Source organism: Sorex araneus, chromosome X (assembly GCF_027595985.1).
Source record: "Sorex araneus isolate mSorAra2 chromosome X, mSorAra2.pri, whole genome shotgun sequence".
Taxonomy (NCBI): domain Eukaryota; kingdom Metazoa; phylum Chordata; class Mammalia; order Eulipotyphla; family Soricidae; genus Sorex; species Sorex araneus.
Window position 1 is genome coordinate 39,644,223 of NC_073313.1, and position 15,803 is coordinate 39,660,025.

Genomic DNA, 15,803 nt, shown 5'->3' on the forward strand with positions numbered 1-15,803 from the left:
CCCAAAACTTTTCCTTCTGCAGTCCTGAAATCCTACTCATTTTCCATCGGTCTCCTTAGCAGTAGAACATCTAAATTTCAGCTAGGTATAGATTCTCAGTTTAGAATGATATTTCAGCCCCCCTTTTACAATTGGGTGTGATCATGAGAATAGTTTAGTTTTCAGCACTGAATGGAAGCAGAAGTAATCTATGCAATTTCTAAAATGCCCTCCTACAATGGACAATTCATGAATTTCCTTGGCTGGAAAATGAGACGTGAACTCAAGCCATCCTGAGACATGAAATGAATGGAAGACCAATATGGAGGGTCACAGAGTAGATTTGCTAGTCTTGGGCTACATATTTCTGAACTGTGATCTGAAAGAGAAACAAAAACTTTGAATAAGCACTAGCTAGTGGGTCTCTGTTTACAGCCTCCTGGCAAGGGTTCTGAGGAATCTAAGTTCCAGTGAGTTAATTTATGATCAAATGAGCTTATCAGACAGGCTTCAGAAATTAGTGTTAAGAGTATTAGGTATCAGTAAAATTCACTTTTTTGGGTTTTCATGGCCCAAATATTGGCAGACATGAAATATTTAAACTGTTTAGCAGCCAAGAGAAGCTGCTACACACACTAGAATATTTATTTCGGTAGGAAGAGTCATGATATTTGTGTTTCCATAGGACTAAGGAATTATTTTCTTTTTGGATCAGATCTTGAAATAATTTTTTCTGCCAAAGTCTAACTGGGATTCAATTTTCTCCTGTACTCCTGTGGAGAAGAAGCCATAGGAGGAGAAATCTGAGTTTCCACTCAGTAAAAATCAGAGCACAGAGAATGTGATCTTATTTCCAGAGATGGATGGTAAAAACTGTATTGAAAGGAAAGGGATGAATCTGCCTAGTAGTATACTTGTTAAAACTTAGGGCTTGAAAATAAACTTTAAACAACTACTTATATAGATATATTTTCCTATATATTTTCCTGAGATCTCCAAGCCTGCTCGGATTGGGACTGGGCCTTCTCCACCCAGACCCCATTTTCCAGTAGCTTGTCAGCCACACCTACAAACTGCCCCCGGCACTGTGTAATCCCACCAATGGCCAACATCCAGAGACTATAAGACCAAGCTCCCAGAAGCGAGTGGCCACACCTCCCTCTTGGAGAACCTGACAAGCTACCAAGAGTCTATTGCCCACACGGGAGAGCCTTGCAAGCTCCCCATGGCGCGTGTTCATATCCCAAATACAGTAAAAGATATATATATATATATATATATATATATATATATATATATATATATATATATATATATATATATATATACCTCTCGGAGAGCCCGGCAAGCTACTGAGAGTATTCCACCCGCACGGCAGAGCCTGGCAAGCTACCCATGGCGTATTTGATATGCCAAAAACAGTAACAATAGGTCTCATCCCCCTGACCCTGAAAGACCCTCCAATCAATGGGGAAGATGAGTAAGGAGAGGCTGCTAAAATCTCAGGACTGAGTGTAATAGAGACGTTACTGGTGCCCGCTCAAGTAAATCAATGAACAATGGGATGACAGTGATACAGTGATTTTCCTATAAATGTTCCAGAAGATATTATGGCACAAGCATTTACTAAGCACTAAATACTGATGTGTTCCCCAAGATTTCTGAGCCGCCTTGCAATTAGGAGAATTACACAGCTAGGTCCTGTCTTGAAAAGTGTCATCCATCATGCATAGGCTTCAGCATTTAAGAGTAAACATGGATAGGGGGCCGCAGTGATAGTAAAGCAGGTAGTGTGTTTGCCTTGCAAGTGGCCCACCTGGGTTCGAACCCCAGAATCCCATACTGTCCCCTGAGCCCACAAGGAGTGATTCCTGAGCAAAGAGCCAGGAGTAAGCCCTGAACACCACTGGGTGTGATCCAAACACCAAAAACCAACCACCACCAACAAAAAAAGCCAACATATAGAGACAGATAAACTTCCCACAGAGGACAGGAAGATTGCTCATGTGGTAGAGCAAATGCCTGGCATATGCAAGGCTCTGAGTTCCAACTGTATTCGCAACTCTCTCCAACACCACTGAGCGTGGCTCTGGTGACACAAGCACCAATTGTGAGGAGGAGATCTCTATTAGAAAAACAAATCTTCATTGTGAACTATATATAGTTCTGTATACATATGCATATATATAGATACATATATAGATATATACAGTCTATATATACATTCCATATATACATATCTATATATACATATATAGAACTATATATAATAAAATAGAAAAATCTTCACACAAAGAAAAGTCCAGTTTCAGCTGACTTTATTATTATTATTAGTTTGTTTTTTGAGTCACACCCAGTGGTAATCAGGGGTTACTATGGGCTCTGTGGTTATATGGGCTATGAGGAACCATATGTGGTGCCAGGGATTGAACCTGAGTCAGCTCTTGCAAGGCAGATACCCTACCCCCGTATGTGTATGTGCATGTGCATGTTCATATGCAGGTGTGTATGTGTATGTGTATCTCTGGCCCCTCAGCTGACTTTAATAGTGTATTCTACCTAACAATTTTTTGGTTTGGTTTTTTGAATCATACCCGGCAATGCTCAGGGGTTATTCCAGGCTCTGCACTCAGGGATCACGCCTGGCAGTGCTTGGGGGACTATATCTGGTACAGGTGATGCTCTACCTAACATTTAAGGAAGAAATAATACCTATTATCATAAACTCTTAGATAAAATTGAAAAGAAGGGAACTATGTCCCAGCTCATTGGAAATGCCATATTATTCTGAAAGCAAAACCAGAGCAAGACTTTACAAATTTCAGACAAATTTCCTTTATCATCCTAGGTGTTAAAAATTACTTAAAGCTTAGCAAACTGAACCAAAATATATATAGCATAAAGAGCACAGTACATCCTGACCAGATGGAATTTTCCCTATGAGTACAAACTAGTTTGTTTTACCACATCAATAGACCACAAAGGAAAAATTATATGATAATATCAATAGGTCCTGTTGACTGCTATCTTGAAGTTTTTTCTCCTTTTATTAAAATGAAAGAGGAGGAGGGGTTGGAAAATTGCTCAAGTTATTCTGACCCAGATCTGTGTCTCTCTCCTTAATGTACTTGTTGGGAAAGGGAACAGATTGCATGGAGTTGATTGATTACTGCTTAGTCCTGTGTTCTGATAACAGTATAAGACTGAAGCTCTATCACACTTTATGGTGAATGACTAAATGTTTTTCATCAAGATCATGATGTGCACACTTGCCACTAGTATCTCAATTGTACTGAAACTTTTTGTACAGTAACAACCATAGTTTAATTGGGAAAGAAAAAAACAAAGGTATTAGAACTGAAAAAAATAAAAATATTCAAAAATAATATTACTGTCATTGGACTAAAGCAACAGCAGAGCGGGTAGGGCGTTTGTCTTGCACGAGGCCGACTTGGGTTCAATTCCTTTGTCCCTCTCAGAGAGCGCAGCAAGCTACGAGAGTATCCTGCTCGCACAGCAGAGCCTGGCAAGCTACCCGTGGTGTATTCGATATGCTAAAAACGGTAACAAGTCTCACAATGGAGATGTTACTGGTGCATGCTCGAGCAAATCAATGAACAATGGGACTACAGTGCTACAGTGCTACAGCTAAAATTACTGTCAATGGATAAAATCCAATAAAATATACAAAAATCTATTAAAATAAGTTCTCAAACTGTACAGTACATAAACAATTGAAATTTGAATATTGTGCCATTTGTAATAGTGTTTTTATTATCAAAAAGAGTACTTATTGTAGTAATTGTATTTTTATAAGTTTAACAAAATGCAAACTAATCTATAGCAACAGGAAATGCAACAGCGGCTGCTTAGGGGTAGGGATGAAGAGAAAAATGGAGGTTTCTGAAGGGGATAAGTAAACTCTGTAGTGTGATAGGTATTTATTATGTGGTGATGCATGCACAGATGCTTGACCACGTTAAATAGAATCAGATTACTATTATTATTATACTGTATATTAATTGTACCTCAAAAAAAGTTCAGATCAAGGTTACAGCTCTCAACAAAATCTCTTGTTTGCATGAAATTACTCAGTAAAGGTCTGAAGAGCCAGTATAGGAACTAGGCACTTGCCTTGCATATAACTGTATCTGTGGCAATGGTTTGAATTTGAGCAGAACATGTGGTCCCCTGAGGACCATCAGGTGTGTCATCTAAATGTAGAGCCTGGTGTGGGCCCTGAGCACTACAGGACATGAGTGCCCCCAAATTATTCAGAAAATATTTAATATTATGTCCTCCTTCGTCTTCTGGATTCTCACCACTATGTCAAGACTAAGAAGTATATATACAAGATTTAGAAAACAGAAAGCTACATGCCAGATCAATAAACTATGCCCCCAGAGAGATGAGTCTGGTTGCTACGTGAAATTGAATACATTAATATAATGAAAAATTGACTCTATTTTATTCAGTTTATGTTTTTCAAGGATAAAATTCAGTGATGTTAGTTTATTTAAAAGTTGTACATATGTTGCCATGATAACATTTCAAAAAGATGCATTATTCCAATTAGCAGTCTATGCATTCCAGTCCCACCCTCTTCCTTCTCCCAAAAAACCATTAATCTGCCTGTCTCTATGAATTTGCCTACTCTGAATATCTCATCTAAGTAGCACTGTAGCACTGTAACACTGTCGTCCCATTGTTCATCGATTTGCTCGAGTGGGCACAAGTAACGTCCCCATTGTGACACTTGTTATTGTTTTTGGCATATCGAATACGCCATGGGTAGTTTCCCAGGCTCTGCCATGCAAGTGGGATACTCTCGGTAGCTTGCCAGGCTCTCCGAGAGGGACAGAGGAATCAAACCCGGGTCTGCAGCATGCAGGGCAAACGCCCTACCCACAGTGCCACCTCTGAACTTCAGTTAGCATAATTTTCAGGGTTTACCCACATTGTAGTCATGCCACTACTTCATTCTATTCTATGTCTAAATAGTATATGTTATAGCTAATTTTAAGGGCTGGAGCGATAGCACAGCGGTTGGGCATTCGACTTTCACGCAGCCGACCTGAGTTCGATTCCTCCACCCCTCTCGGAGAGCCCAGCAAGCTACCAAGAGTATCGAGCCCACGCAGCAGAGTCTGGCAAGCTACCCGTGCGTATTGGATATGCCAAAAACAGTAACAATATGTCTCTCAATGAGAGACGTTACTGGTGCCCACTCAAACAAATCGATGAGCAACGGGATGACAGTGACAGTGAATGAATAAGTCTAATAAATTTGGGGGTGAGAGTCTTGTGAAGTTACAAGCTGGAATAAACAAAACTTTGTTTACAAAGCAAAAATAAAATTTGACTAAGACCTAAAACCAAAGTCTTAGTTCCTAATCTTTGAAGGGCAGCTGAGAAAGCTACACAGACTGAAGGAGGGTATAGTATGCATGTTCCTTAGTAGCTACTTCATATATGGCAAAGAACGTAGTGGAATAGGTTATCAAGAGGAAAGATTCAGGGACTCCAAAGAACAGAGTAAAATTAGGGCCTGGTTCAGGATGTCCATCCTTCATCCTTAGCATAGGGTCCTGAGTCACTTTCAGAGCTGGGTGTGAAATAGCTATATTCCATCATTTTCTATGATCAGCTCTTCTTATCCATTCCAAATAGAGTGCATTTCTGTCATTATACACATGTTAGAAGGCAAGCTAGCCAGTGTTTTTAAAAAAATTATGTTTCTAGACCAAGAATGAAAACCACTAGAACAAGATTAGTACTGATACCAAAGTTACTATGCACCCCACAGCAATGTAGGACTATGCATTAGATTCACTGGTTATACAGGGCTTTGGTTGTAGCCCTTGATGGAATGAGGGAAAGGATTAGGTGTGTGGATGGAAGCGGTTCTAAGATTCTTGTTCAAGTGATTTACTGGGGCTGTTTTCAGAATAAAGGAAATTAGAGAAGGAAGCTAGAGCATAGGAACCATATCTAAGCGAAAAAAATACTATTAGGTCTAGACTAACTTCAGTATGATATTATGGAAAAGTACTGGAGCACCAGAATTAGTCCCATGCAAGGGAGATGATGCTGGGAACTCTTTTTTTTTAATTGATTAATTAATTTATTTTTAAAAATTTTATTAGTGAATCACCATGAGACAAAGTTACAGACTTACAGGTTTTCATGCTTATGTTTGTTTCAGTCATACAATGATCGAGTACCCATCCTTCCACCAGTGCCCATTTTCCACCACCAATGGTTCCAGCATCCCTCCCACCACCCCCACCCTGTCCCCTTCACCTGACCCTGCCTCTGTGGCAGGGCATTACTGGGAACTCTCTTACCTGGTCATTGGCTGAAGGGATAGAAGCATCACTTTCTGTTCAAGGGAGCTATCCTTTAGCCCAGGGCAGCTTTCTAGAAGAGAAGGTAGCTGTTGAGCCATGGGCTACTATTTATAGCAGCCGAGGACATGTAAACTTACCTGATGAGGGGGATCACGATGGGGGACCATAGTATGCATTACAGGGAAGATGAAAGTAAAGGTATTTTTGAGGAACAGAAGTAGGGATTGAGGTAGAGATATTTATTGTCCATCGAATATCCATGTTTTCTATACACCCAAGTCCCCTTTACTGTTTAATGGAGTTATTTAGCAAAGAGCTTGAAGAAGTAACACTTGTAATTTTTGACCTGAACAATATTTTTTCCTTTTAAAAGAATGACAGTTTACGTAGCATAGTTGTTTTCACTTTTGTGCTAATGTTATGCTAATTGATTAATAGTTTACCTCATGACCACCAAAGTGTGCAAGATGTTCCACCAATGTCCTTTTGTCCCCCACCAATGTCCTTTTGTTTTATTTCAGTCCACTTCATCATTCTCCTGCCCACTCATAATTACCCCACCCACTTATCATTCCCGTAATCCCCACCCAATGTTCTCAGTTGTGTAAACTAGGGTCAAGGGTTCATCATCATTTGATACTGTCTAGTCTCTTCTTTTTATTTCTCAGTATATTACAAATCAATGTGGTCATCCAGTGTTTATCCTCCTCCCTCTGGTTTATTTTGCCTAACATGGCATCCTTCAGTTCCATCCAAGTTGTAGCAAACTGCATAATTTCATCTTTTCTTATGACTGCATAATATTTCATTGTCTATATGGACCACAACTTCTTTACCCATTAATCAATCGTTGGACATTTGGATTGTTTCCATATCATGCCTATTGTCATAAGTGCTTCAATGAACAGATGTTCATATGTCTTTTTAGATTAAATGTTTTTGTGTTTGGGAGGTAAATGACAAGAAAAAGGTATGTTGTCTGATTCAGTCTCTATGAAAAACATTATGGAGATTTCTCAAAACAGAGAAGAGAGATATTAGAAAAACAATACCATTCACAATCATTCCTCAGAAAATCAAGTGCCCTGGAGTCAGTTTAACTAAGGAGGTGAAAGATCTATACAAATAAAACTAAAAAACACTACTTTAAGAAATAAAAAAGGACACAAGAAAATGGAAAGCATATCCCCTGGTCATGGATTGGGATGATTTAACATTCTGAAAATGGCAATAATTCCCAAAGCATTATACAGATTTAATGAGTCCCTATAAGGATACCCATGTTATTTTTCAAAGAAATAGATCAAACACTCCTGAAATTCATATGGAACAACACCCACAGGATAGCTAAAGCAATCCTTGGGAAAAAGAAAATGGGAACCACCACCTTACTGAACTTCAAACTGTACTACAAAGCAGTAGTAATTAAAATACTATGTATTGGAGTAAAGACAGACCCAAAGATCAATGGAATAGAGCCGAATATCCTGATACCAACACTAAAAATATACGATCTCTAATCTTCGATAAAGGAGCAAGAAATATGAAGTGGAGCAAGGAAAGCCTCTTCAACAGTGGTACTGGTAAAACTGGGCAGCTACATGCAAAAAACATGAACCCAGACCTCTTTCTAATGCCAGGCACAAAAGTCAAATCAAAATGGATTAAAAACCTCAATACCAGACCTGAATCTATAAGAAAGATACATGGAGGAAAATGTGAGAGAACCCTCTATGACATTGACGCTAAAGGCATATTCAAAGAGGAAGCACCACTGACCAAGAAAGTGGAAGTCAAGATAAACAAATGTGACTCCATTAAATTAAGAAGCTTCTGCACCTCAAAAGAAATCATGACAAAGATACAAAGACAGCCTACAGATTGGGAAAAAATATTTACCCAATACCCATCTGATAAGGGGTATCCAAGATATATAAAGCACTGGTAGAATTCTACAAGAAAAAACTTCAACCCCGTCAAAAATGGGGAGAAGAAATGAACAGAAACTTCCTCAAAGAAAAAATACAAATGACTCAAAGATACATGAAAAATGCTTTGCATCCCTAATCATCAGGGAGATGCAAATCAAAACTACAATGAGATATCATCTCACACCACAGAGACTGGCACACATTCAAAAGAACAAAAGCAACCAGTGCTGGCGTGGATGTGGGGAGAAAGCAACTCTCCTTTGTTGGTAGGGATGCTGACTGGTCCAGTCTTTTCAGAAAACAATATGGGCATCCTCAAAAAGCTAGAAATTGAGCTTACATACGATCCAGAAATACAATTTCTGGGAATATATTCCAGGGGTACAAAAACACACTGCAGAAATGCCATCTGCACATCTATGTTCATTGCAGATGTTCATTCACAATAGCCAGAATCTGGAAACAACTCATGTGCCTGAGAACAGATGACTGGTTAAAGAAACTACAGCATGTTGGTTTTATATTTCACATATGAGTGCAATCTTTCTATGTCTGTCCTTGGAGGCTGGCCTCACACGCTGGGAGAAAGTCATCCCAGATAGAGAAGGGAACACCAAGTAAAATGTGATTGGAGATCTGCGCGGGGAGGGAGATGCACGCTGAAAGTAGACTAGAGACTGAACATGATGGCCACTCAATAGCCCTACTGCAAACCACAACACCCAAAAGGAGAGAGAGAGAAAAAACTGGAATGCCCTGCCTCAGAGGCGGGGTAGGGTGGGGGGATGGGATTGGGGGGTGGGAGGGATACTGGGTTCATTGGTGGTGGAGAATGGACACTGGTGTCGAGATGGGCTCTCGAACATTGCATGAGGAAAAAACAAGCACAAAAATGTGTGAATCTGTAACTGTACCCTCACTGTGACTCACTAATTAAAAAATTAATTAATTTTAAAAAATTGAAGGGGAAAATATACCAATCAGTAACTATTTTACAAAATCATACTTATATATGTGAATAGTTTGTTTCTGAAGATTGTATAAACCATAAAACTAGAGATCTAAAGTTTTCTGAAAATGACAAATGCATATAAAACTTTCTGTCAAAATAAATTTTTAATGACTCTTGTTTTGGTACATAAATAGTTTGAATGTAAAAAAGAAAAAAAAGAAACTATAGCATGTTGGGGTCTCAGTAGCTGGCCTGAGACTTTGACTAAATCCCCTGCCCCTGAAAGAGCCGGCCCTGTTTACCGGGACCCAGGGTCTTGATTCAGCATTTCACACACATAGGCACTCTGGCTGAAGATGAAGGATGTAATAGTTACCATCTGCCTGAGCTAATACACCTAGCCCTGAGAGCGGGAGATGTAAATCATTAACATCTGTATTGAGCCTACCAAGGTAAAAGTGATACATGTGGATTGCCCCTGTTGTGTGTATAAAAACCCCTGTGTGAGAGCTAATATACAGATTGCTGATTGACTACCAGCTTTCCCCCCCTGTGTGGTTCTTTCTCAGTGGCGGCGGGAGTTGGCACGTGCGTGGAGGGTCAGGGCAGAGGCTTCTCCCCTTCCCACTCCCTCTCCTATAGGGAGTAAGTCCAGTGACCAGGGGGAACATACTCCAGTGTACCAGGGTCAACTGGCCAGGATCCTGACAATGACACATCTACACAGTGGAATACTCTGCAGCTATTACGAAAAATGAAGTCATGAAATTCACTTATAAATGGATGGACAAGAAGAGTATCATAGTATCATACTGAGTGAAATGAGTCAGAAGGAGAGGGACAGACAGAATGACTGCACTCATTTGTAGGATGCAAATAAACATAATATACTAAAATCCAACGACAGTAGAAACAAGGGCCAGGAGGATTGGTCCATGGTTGGAAGCCTGCGTCAAGTGTTTGGGGAAAAGGTAGTTGGGATAGAGAAGGGATTACTACGACATAGCTGGAAATGATTACTGTGAATAAGAATGGTGTGCTGAAAGTAGGTAAAGGAACAAATATGATAACCTCTCAGTATCTGTAATGCAAATCATAATGCCCAAAAAGGGGATAGAGAAAGGGAGGAGGAGGAGGGGGAAGGAGGGGGGAGGAGGAGGAGGAGGAGGAGGAGGAGGAAGAGGAGGAAGAGGAAGAGGAGGAGGAGGAGGAGGAGGAGGAGGAGGAGGAGGAGGAGGAGGAGGAGGAGGAGGAGGAGGAAGAAGAAGAAGAAGAAGAAGAAGAAGAAGAAGAAGAAGAAGAAGAAGAAGAAGAAGAAGAAGAAGAAGAAGAAGAAGAAGAAGAAGAAGGAGGAGGAGGAGGAGGAGGAGGAGGAGGAGGAGGAGGAGGAGGAAGGAGGAGGAGGAGGAGGAGGAGGAGGAGGAGGAGGCAGTCTGGGGGTGGGTGCTGGCAGGTGGGAAACTGATGTCAGTGGTAGTGGGACATGTACACTGGTAAAGGGATAGGTGTTGGAACATTGACTGAAACCTGATCATGAATAGTCTTGTAAACGTGTATCTCATGGTGACTCAGTAAAGACCAGAGTTCCTATATGAACCAAAGCATTTAAGATTCCCTTAGTGTTCTGCAATCATGAAGCCCAAGTGTTGAAATCTCGTTGCCTCCGGTGACTCTGAGTGCCTTGAAAGAGCAGAACCATCCTCAATACCCATCTTGCTAGTCACATTGAACATAAAACATGAATTCAAAATCAACCTATGTATGTTGTAGTCACAGACTTTGCTGTTAAGTTACTATCATAGTATAAATCAATTCTGTCAATTAGCATCTGGTTCAGAAAGCAGAATCACTATATCTAATATAATATTTGCAATTTATGATTAGGATTAGATCTCAGGCAGCCTTTGGATTTGCAAAGATAACACAAGCGGGCAGGGTATCTGCCTTGCATGCAGCTTACCCAGGTTCAATCCCCAGCAACTCATATGGTCGCCCAAGCACCGACAGAAGTGATCCCCAAATACAGAGCCAGGAGAAAGCCCTGGACACCTCTGCATGAGGCCAACAAACTAAACCAAAAAACCCCAAACTATTGTCCTTGCACATGGTGATAAGGTTGAATTCTCTGGAGGCTAGCAGTTCAAAATAAAACCTGAATACGAAGTGGGCAAGAGCAAGGACAACTGGACCACAGAAGGACAAAAAAAATGATCGCTATCTCCTGCTTCAGTGATGGGGTTGACCTGCAGAAGTTGGCACTGTCATCGAAGCAGAGAAGACTCATCAAAAGAATTTATGAACAAAACGAGCCACATCAAGAAAAATCACTCTCACTGTCATCCCGTTGCTCATCTATTTGCTCAAGTGGGCACCAGTAACGTCTCCATTGTAAGACTTGTTGTTACTGTATTTGGCATATCAAATACACCATGGGTAGCTTGCCAGGCTCTGCCTTGCGGGCGAGATACTCTCAGTAGCTTGCCAAGCTCTCCAAGAGGGGTGGAGGAATCCTACCTGGGTCAGCTGCGTGCAAGGCAAATGCCCTATCCGCTGTGCTATCGCTCCAGCCCATCAAGAAAAATATATAATCAAAATGAAGATGGAGCCAGAGAGGCAGTATAGGGGTTAAGACAATTATTTTGCATGAGGTTAATCCTGGTTTGAATCCTTGTGACCATATATGGCCAGCTGAGTACTGTCAGTGGTCACTCTTGATCCTGGAGCCAGGAACACTGACTGAGCACTACCGCATGTGGTTCCCAAAACCAAACCAAAACAATGAAGATTATTAATCACTCCTAAGAATATTACTCATCACTTCTGAGAGAATGAAAAAGAAACAGTGTAGGAACTTAAAATAAAAAATAAAATACAGTGCCGGGGCCCAGGCACCAAGTGAAGCAGTAGAGTACCTCTCAGAGACCCTGGATTCGATCCCTCAGACCACAAAAAAAAATGCAGTGATGGTTTTTAAAGTATAGTTCTTAAAAGTACAGGCTGAGTCTGAGTGACAGCTTAAGTGGTAAGATCGTAGGCTGAGTGGGAGCCTCTGAGCTGCTTATGGTTCTTAGTTTTTCTAGGTATGGCCCTGGTGGCCTTTAGCACCGCTGGGCCCCAATACTGGGGAACATTGAAGGTGTCATGCCTGCATCCCCAGGTTGCCTGGGAACCTCTTGGTGTGGTCGCTACTTGGAAAAAAAAGAGTATAGGTTCTGTGAAGTGAGAAATTCATTTGCATTCTGTCTGTTCTTACATAATTTAGCTATCTTCTCTGACTGATTCCTACATCTGAAAATGGGAATAAATTAACATTTCTTTGGAGTCATGGATGTGACTCCATGGTAAAGAGCATGCCTCACATGTGTTAGTTTTTAAATCATCTTTGTATAATCATCTGCACCACACACAATAATATATATAATTATATAATAATAATGCAAAATCCACCTTTTCTCAAAGGTTTGTTCTGAAGACGGCGTTAATAAAAAGAAAGCACTGAGAAAAGCGTGATGCACACATTCTTATTCAGTGATAATGTTACCACTCTTGTATATAATCATGCTTTGGCTTTACAACAAAATATACATATTTATAAGTCTCTGTAAATTTCTAAGTTGATTACATGAAGTTCTGGTTGGGAAAGTTTCTTCCATGTGCTATTAACTCTGCCTGATGACTATAAGCAAGATTCAAAATAGAGAAAACAATATTGTTTTTGATTTTGTGATCACACCTACTGGTGCTCAGAGGCTATCTCTGGCTCTGTGCTAAGGAATGACCCCTGGTAATGTTCGGGAAACCTTAACTGGTGCTGGGGATCAAAACTGTGTTGGCTGGACTAAAGGCAAACACTTTATTTCTCCCTCTAATTGTTTAACTCCCATTTCCTGTATAAAATCTGAGCTCAAATGAGGAAGACTTACAAATGAAATATATTCAGGGTCCAACAAAATATTTCAACATATTTTCCTTGTGAATACATTTCTCTTGCCAAAATAATGTACTTTGTTTAAAAGAGAGGTCATTATTTCCCCTTACTAGGCTAAGTGTAGCCTACAGCTATGATTTTGCTCTTTCCATGTTTATATACAAGTGGATAGTTGTCCACATAAAAACCCAGATTTTTAGTTTCTTTTTAGAATAGTGGAGGAGCTGAGAATACTTGGGTCAGATGCAGAAAACAGCAGAAAACAGCAATATAATGGTGCAGCAGCAGCAACAATATGCTTGCCTGTCTAGTATCTGACAATACTTACAATACTTGCTATTGACCCCAAATTTTAAAATGCAATGGTGGTGGGAGGAGTAGAAATATACCTATATCTATATCTATATCTATCTATCTATCTATCTGTCTGTCTGTCTATCTATCTATATCACTGTATTACTGTATCACTGTATCACTGTCATCCCGTAGCTCATCGATTTGCTCGAGCGGGCACCAGTAACATCTCCATTGTGAGACTTGTTGTTACTGTTTTTGGCATATCCAATACGCCACGGGTAGCTTGCCAGGCTCTGCTGTGTGGGCGAGATACTCTCAGTATTTTGCTGGGCTCTCAGAGAGGGGCAGAGGAATCAAACCTGGGTCGGCCGCGTGCAAGGCAAATGCCCTACCAGCTGTGGCTGTTATCGTTCCAGCCCTTGAGATATATATATATATATACACACACATATGTATGTATATATGTATATATATGATATATGATATATATCTTATGGGATAAAACATATCTTGCATATGTAAGGCCCTGAGTTCAATCTTTGGTGCTGTATGACTGTTCAGCAAAGGGGGGGTGCCTAGATCACCCTTGGCTCCAGAGAATAAGGCAAAGTACAGAGAAGGAAAGAAACTGAGGGGGAGGGAGAAGAGACAGACAGGAAGTGGGAGGTTAAAGGTCAAGGGGATTTGGGTATATCAGTGTCAAGGAAATGTATAGCTAAATATCCAAACCACAGAGTCAACAACACTGAAATCATGAGACCCACACTCAAACAATCAAATTTTAAAATGGTGCCTGTCAGGATGCAGGCTGGGGATGGGGAGGTGGAGGGAACCTGGGAATACAGGTGGAGGGAAGTGGATACTGGTGTTGGGACCGGAGCTGGAACACAGCATGTCTACAACTCAACTCTGAATAACTTTGCATATTATGGTGCCTTAATAAAGAAATTTTTAGAAAAGAAACATACACAGTAAAAATGATTTTTTAAAATCCAATTCAATAAAACATTCCCCTCAACACAGAGATAAAAACTTTCCAACTTTTTTTGTTTGTTTTTGAACACCCAGCAGCACTCAAGGGCTGACTCCTGGCTTTGTGCTCAGGAACCACTCCTGGCAGGTTCAGAAGACCAGATGGAGTGCCAAGGATAGAACCAGGGTTGGCCGAGTGCAAGACAGTGCCTTATTGTTCTGTTTCCCCAACCTTTGCTTTGTCTCATTCTACTTTTTTTTTCTTTCAGGTTTCTGGGTCACAACATGATATTTGGGGCTTACTCCTAATTGTGCTCAGGGATCATCCCAGGCAATTTGGGGGAGTATATGTGGTGCCCCTTCTGTTGTACAAGAAGGGAGACATCCACGATTTCTCGATGTAAATAAACAAATTGGCATTCGATTTATGTTTCCGTTTCAGGGTATACAGTTTAAACCCTCCCTGGGCTGACAAATTCAGATCTCTGACTCTGAGAAGGTCATCAGACTCAGCCCGAGCAGGTGTGTCCACTTAGAGACTATAAGAATAATGACCATATATTGAGAACTTCTATGTGTCAGGTAATTTTGTGTGCTACCTAGAGTTGTGTACACAGTCTCATGAACTAGGTAGGGTCATGTTCATTTTTCAGATAATGATGGGTCAAACTGAACTATACAATCTCTAATAATGTGCTCTGTACCTAAATCCTGGTCTGAGTATTCTCCAACGTCACACCCTCTCTCCTACCCCAGAACATCTAAATGTGGCATTGTTATGAAAAGCTTCTATGTTTCAGACTAATTCATTTGGTGGGCTGGAGCGATAGTACAGTGGTAGGGCATTCGTCTTGCATGTGACCAACCTGTGTTCAATTCCTCTGCCCCTCTTAGAGAGCCCGGCAAGCTATTGAGAGTATCCGCCCGCATGGCAGAGCCTGGCAAGCTACCCATGGTGTAATCGATATGCCAAAAACAGTAACAATAGGTCTCACAATACTGGTGCCCGCTTGAGCAAATCGATGAACAGTGGGATGACAGTGACAGTATGTGGTGCCCCAGATTGAGCCTGATCAGCTGCATGTACAAAACCTTAACCCCTGTGCTATCTCTCCAACCCCTGGTTTTACTTATTGCTTTTATACTCTTACAGGAAAAAAGCAAAACACATTTAAAAATCTTGTCCAAATAATACTCTAAGCTTTGAAAAGAAAGATCATTTCTATCAGTTGAAAAATTCTTTAAACCATGTATCCTGACGAAAGGAAATATTAAGTATAAATATTTTTAATTTTGCTATTTAGTAGCCCTCAAGTAAAGGGCAGGCACTGAGGTCATTAAAATTTTTAATTTAGTTTCACAACAATCAAAGCTGACAGAAAATGTGGTACTGA

The 15,803-nt window shown here is 40.5% G+C and overlaps 2 protein-coding genes across 7 annotated transcripts in view; both read right to left on the reverse strand.

Moving 5' to 3' along the window:
- Positions 1 to 6,391, reverse strand: part of SRPX (sushi repeat containing protein X-linked) — a 141,920-nt gene extending 135,529 nt beyond the window's left edge. The window contains exon 1 of the mRNA XM_055121679.1: positions 6,327 to 6,391. The gene's annotated coding sequence lies outside the window, so the exon portion shown is untranslated. The remainder of the gene's footprint in view (positions 1 to 6,326) is intronic.
- The window catches only part of RPGR (retinitis pigmentosa GTPase regulator), a 156,982-nt gene that overhangs the window by 84,362 nt on the left and 56,817 nt on the right, over positions 1 to 15,803 (reverse strand). For all 6 annotated transcript variants that reach the window (XR_008627305.1, XR_008627306.1, XR_008627307.1 and 3 more), the window contains exon 18: positions 6,327 to 6,399. The gene's annotated coding sequence lies outside the window, so the exon portion shown is untranslated. The remainder of the gene's footprint in view (positions 1 to 6,326; positions 6,400 to 15,803) is intronic.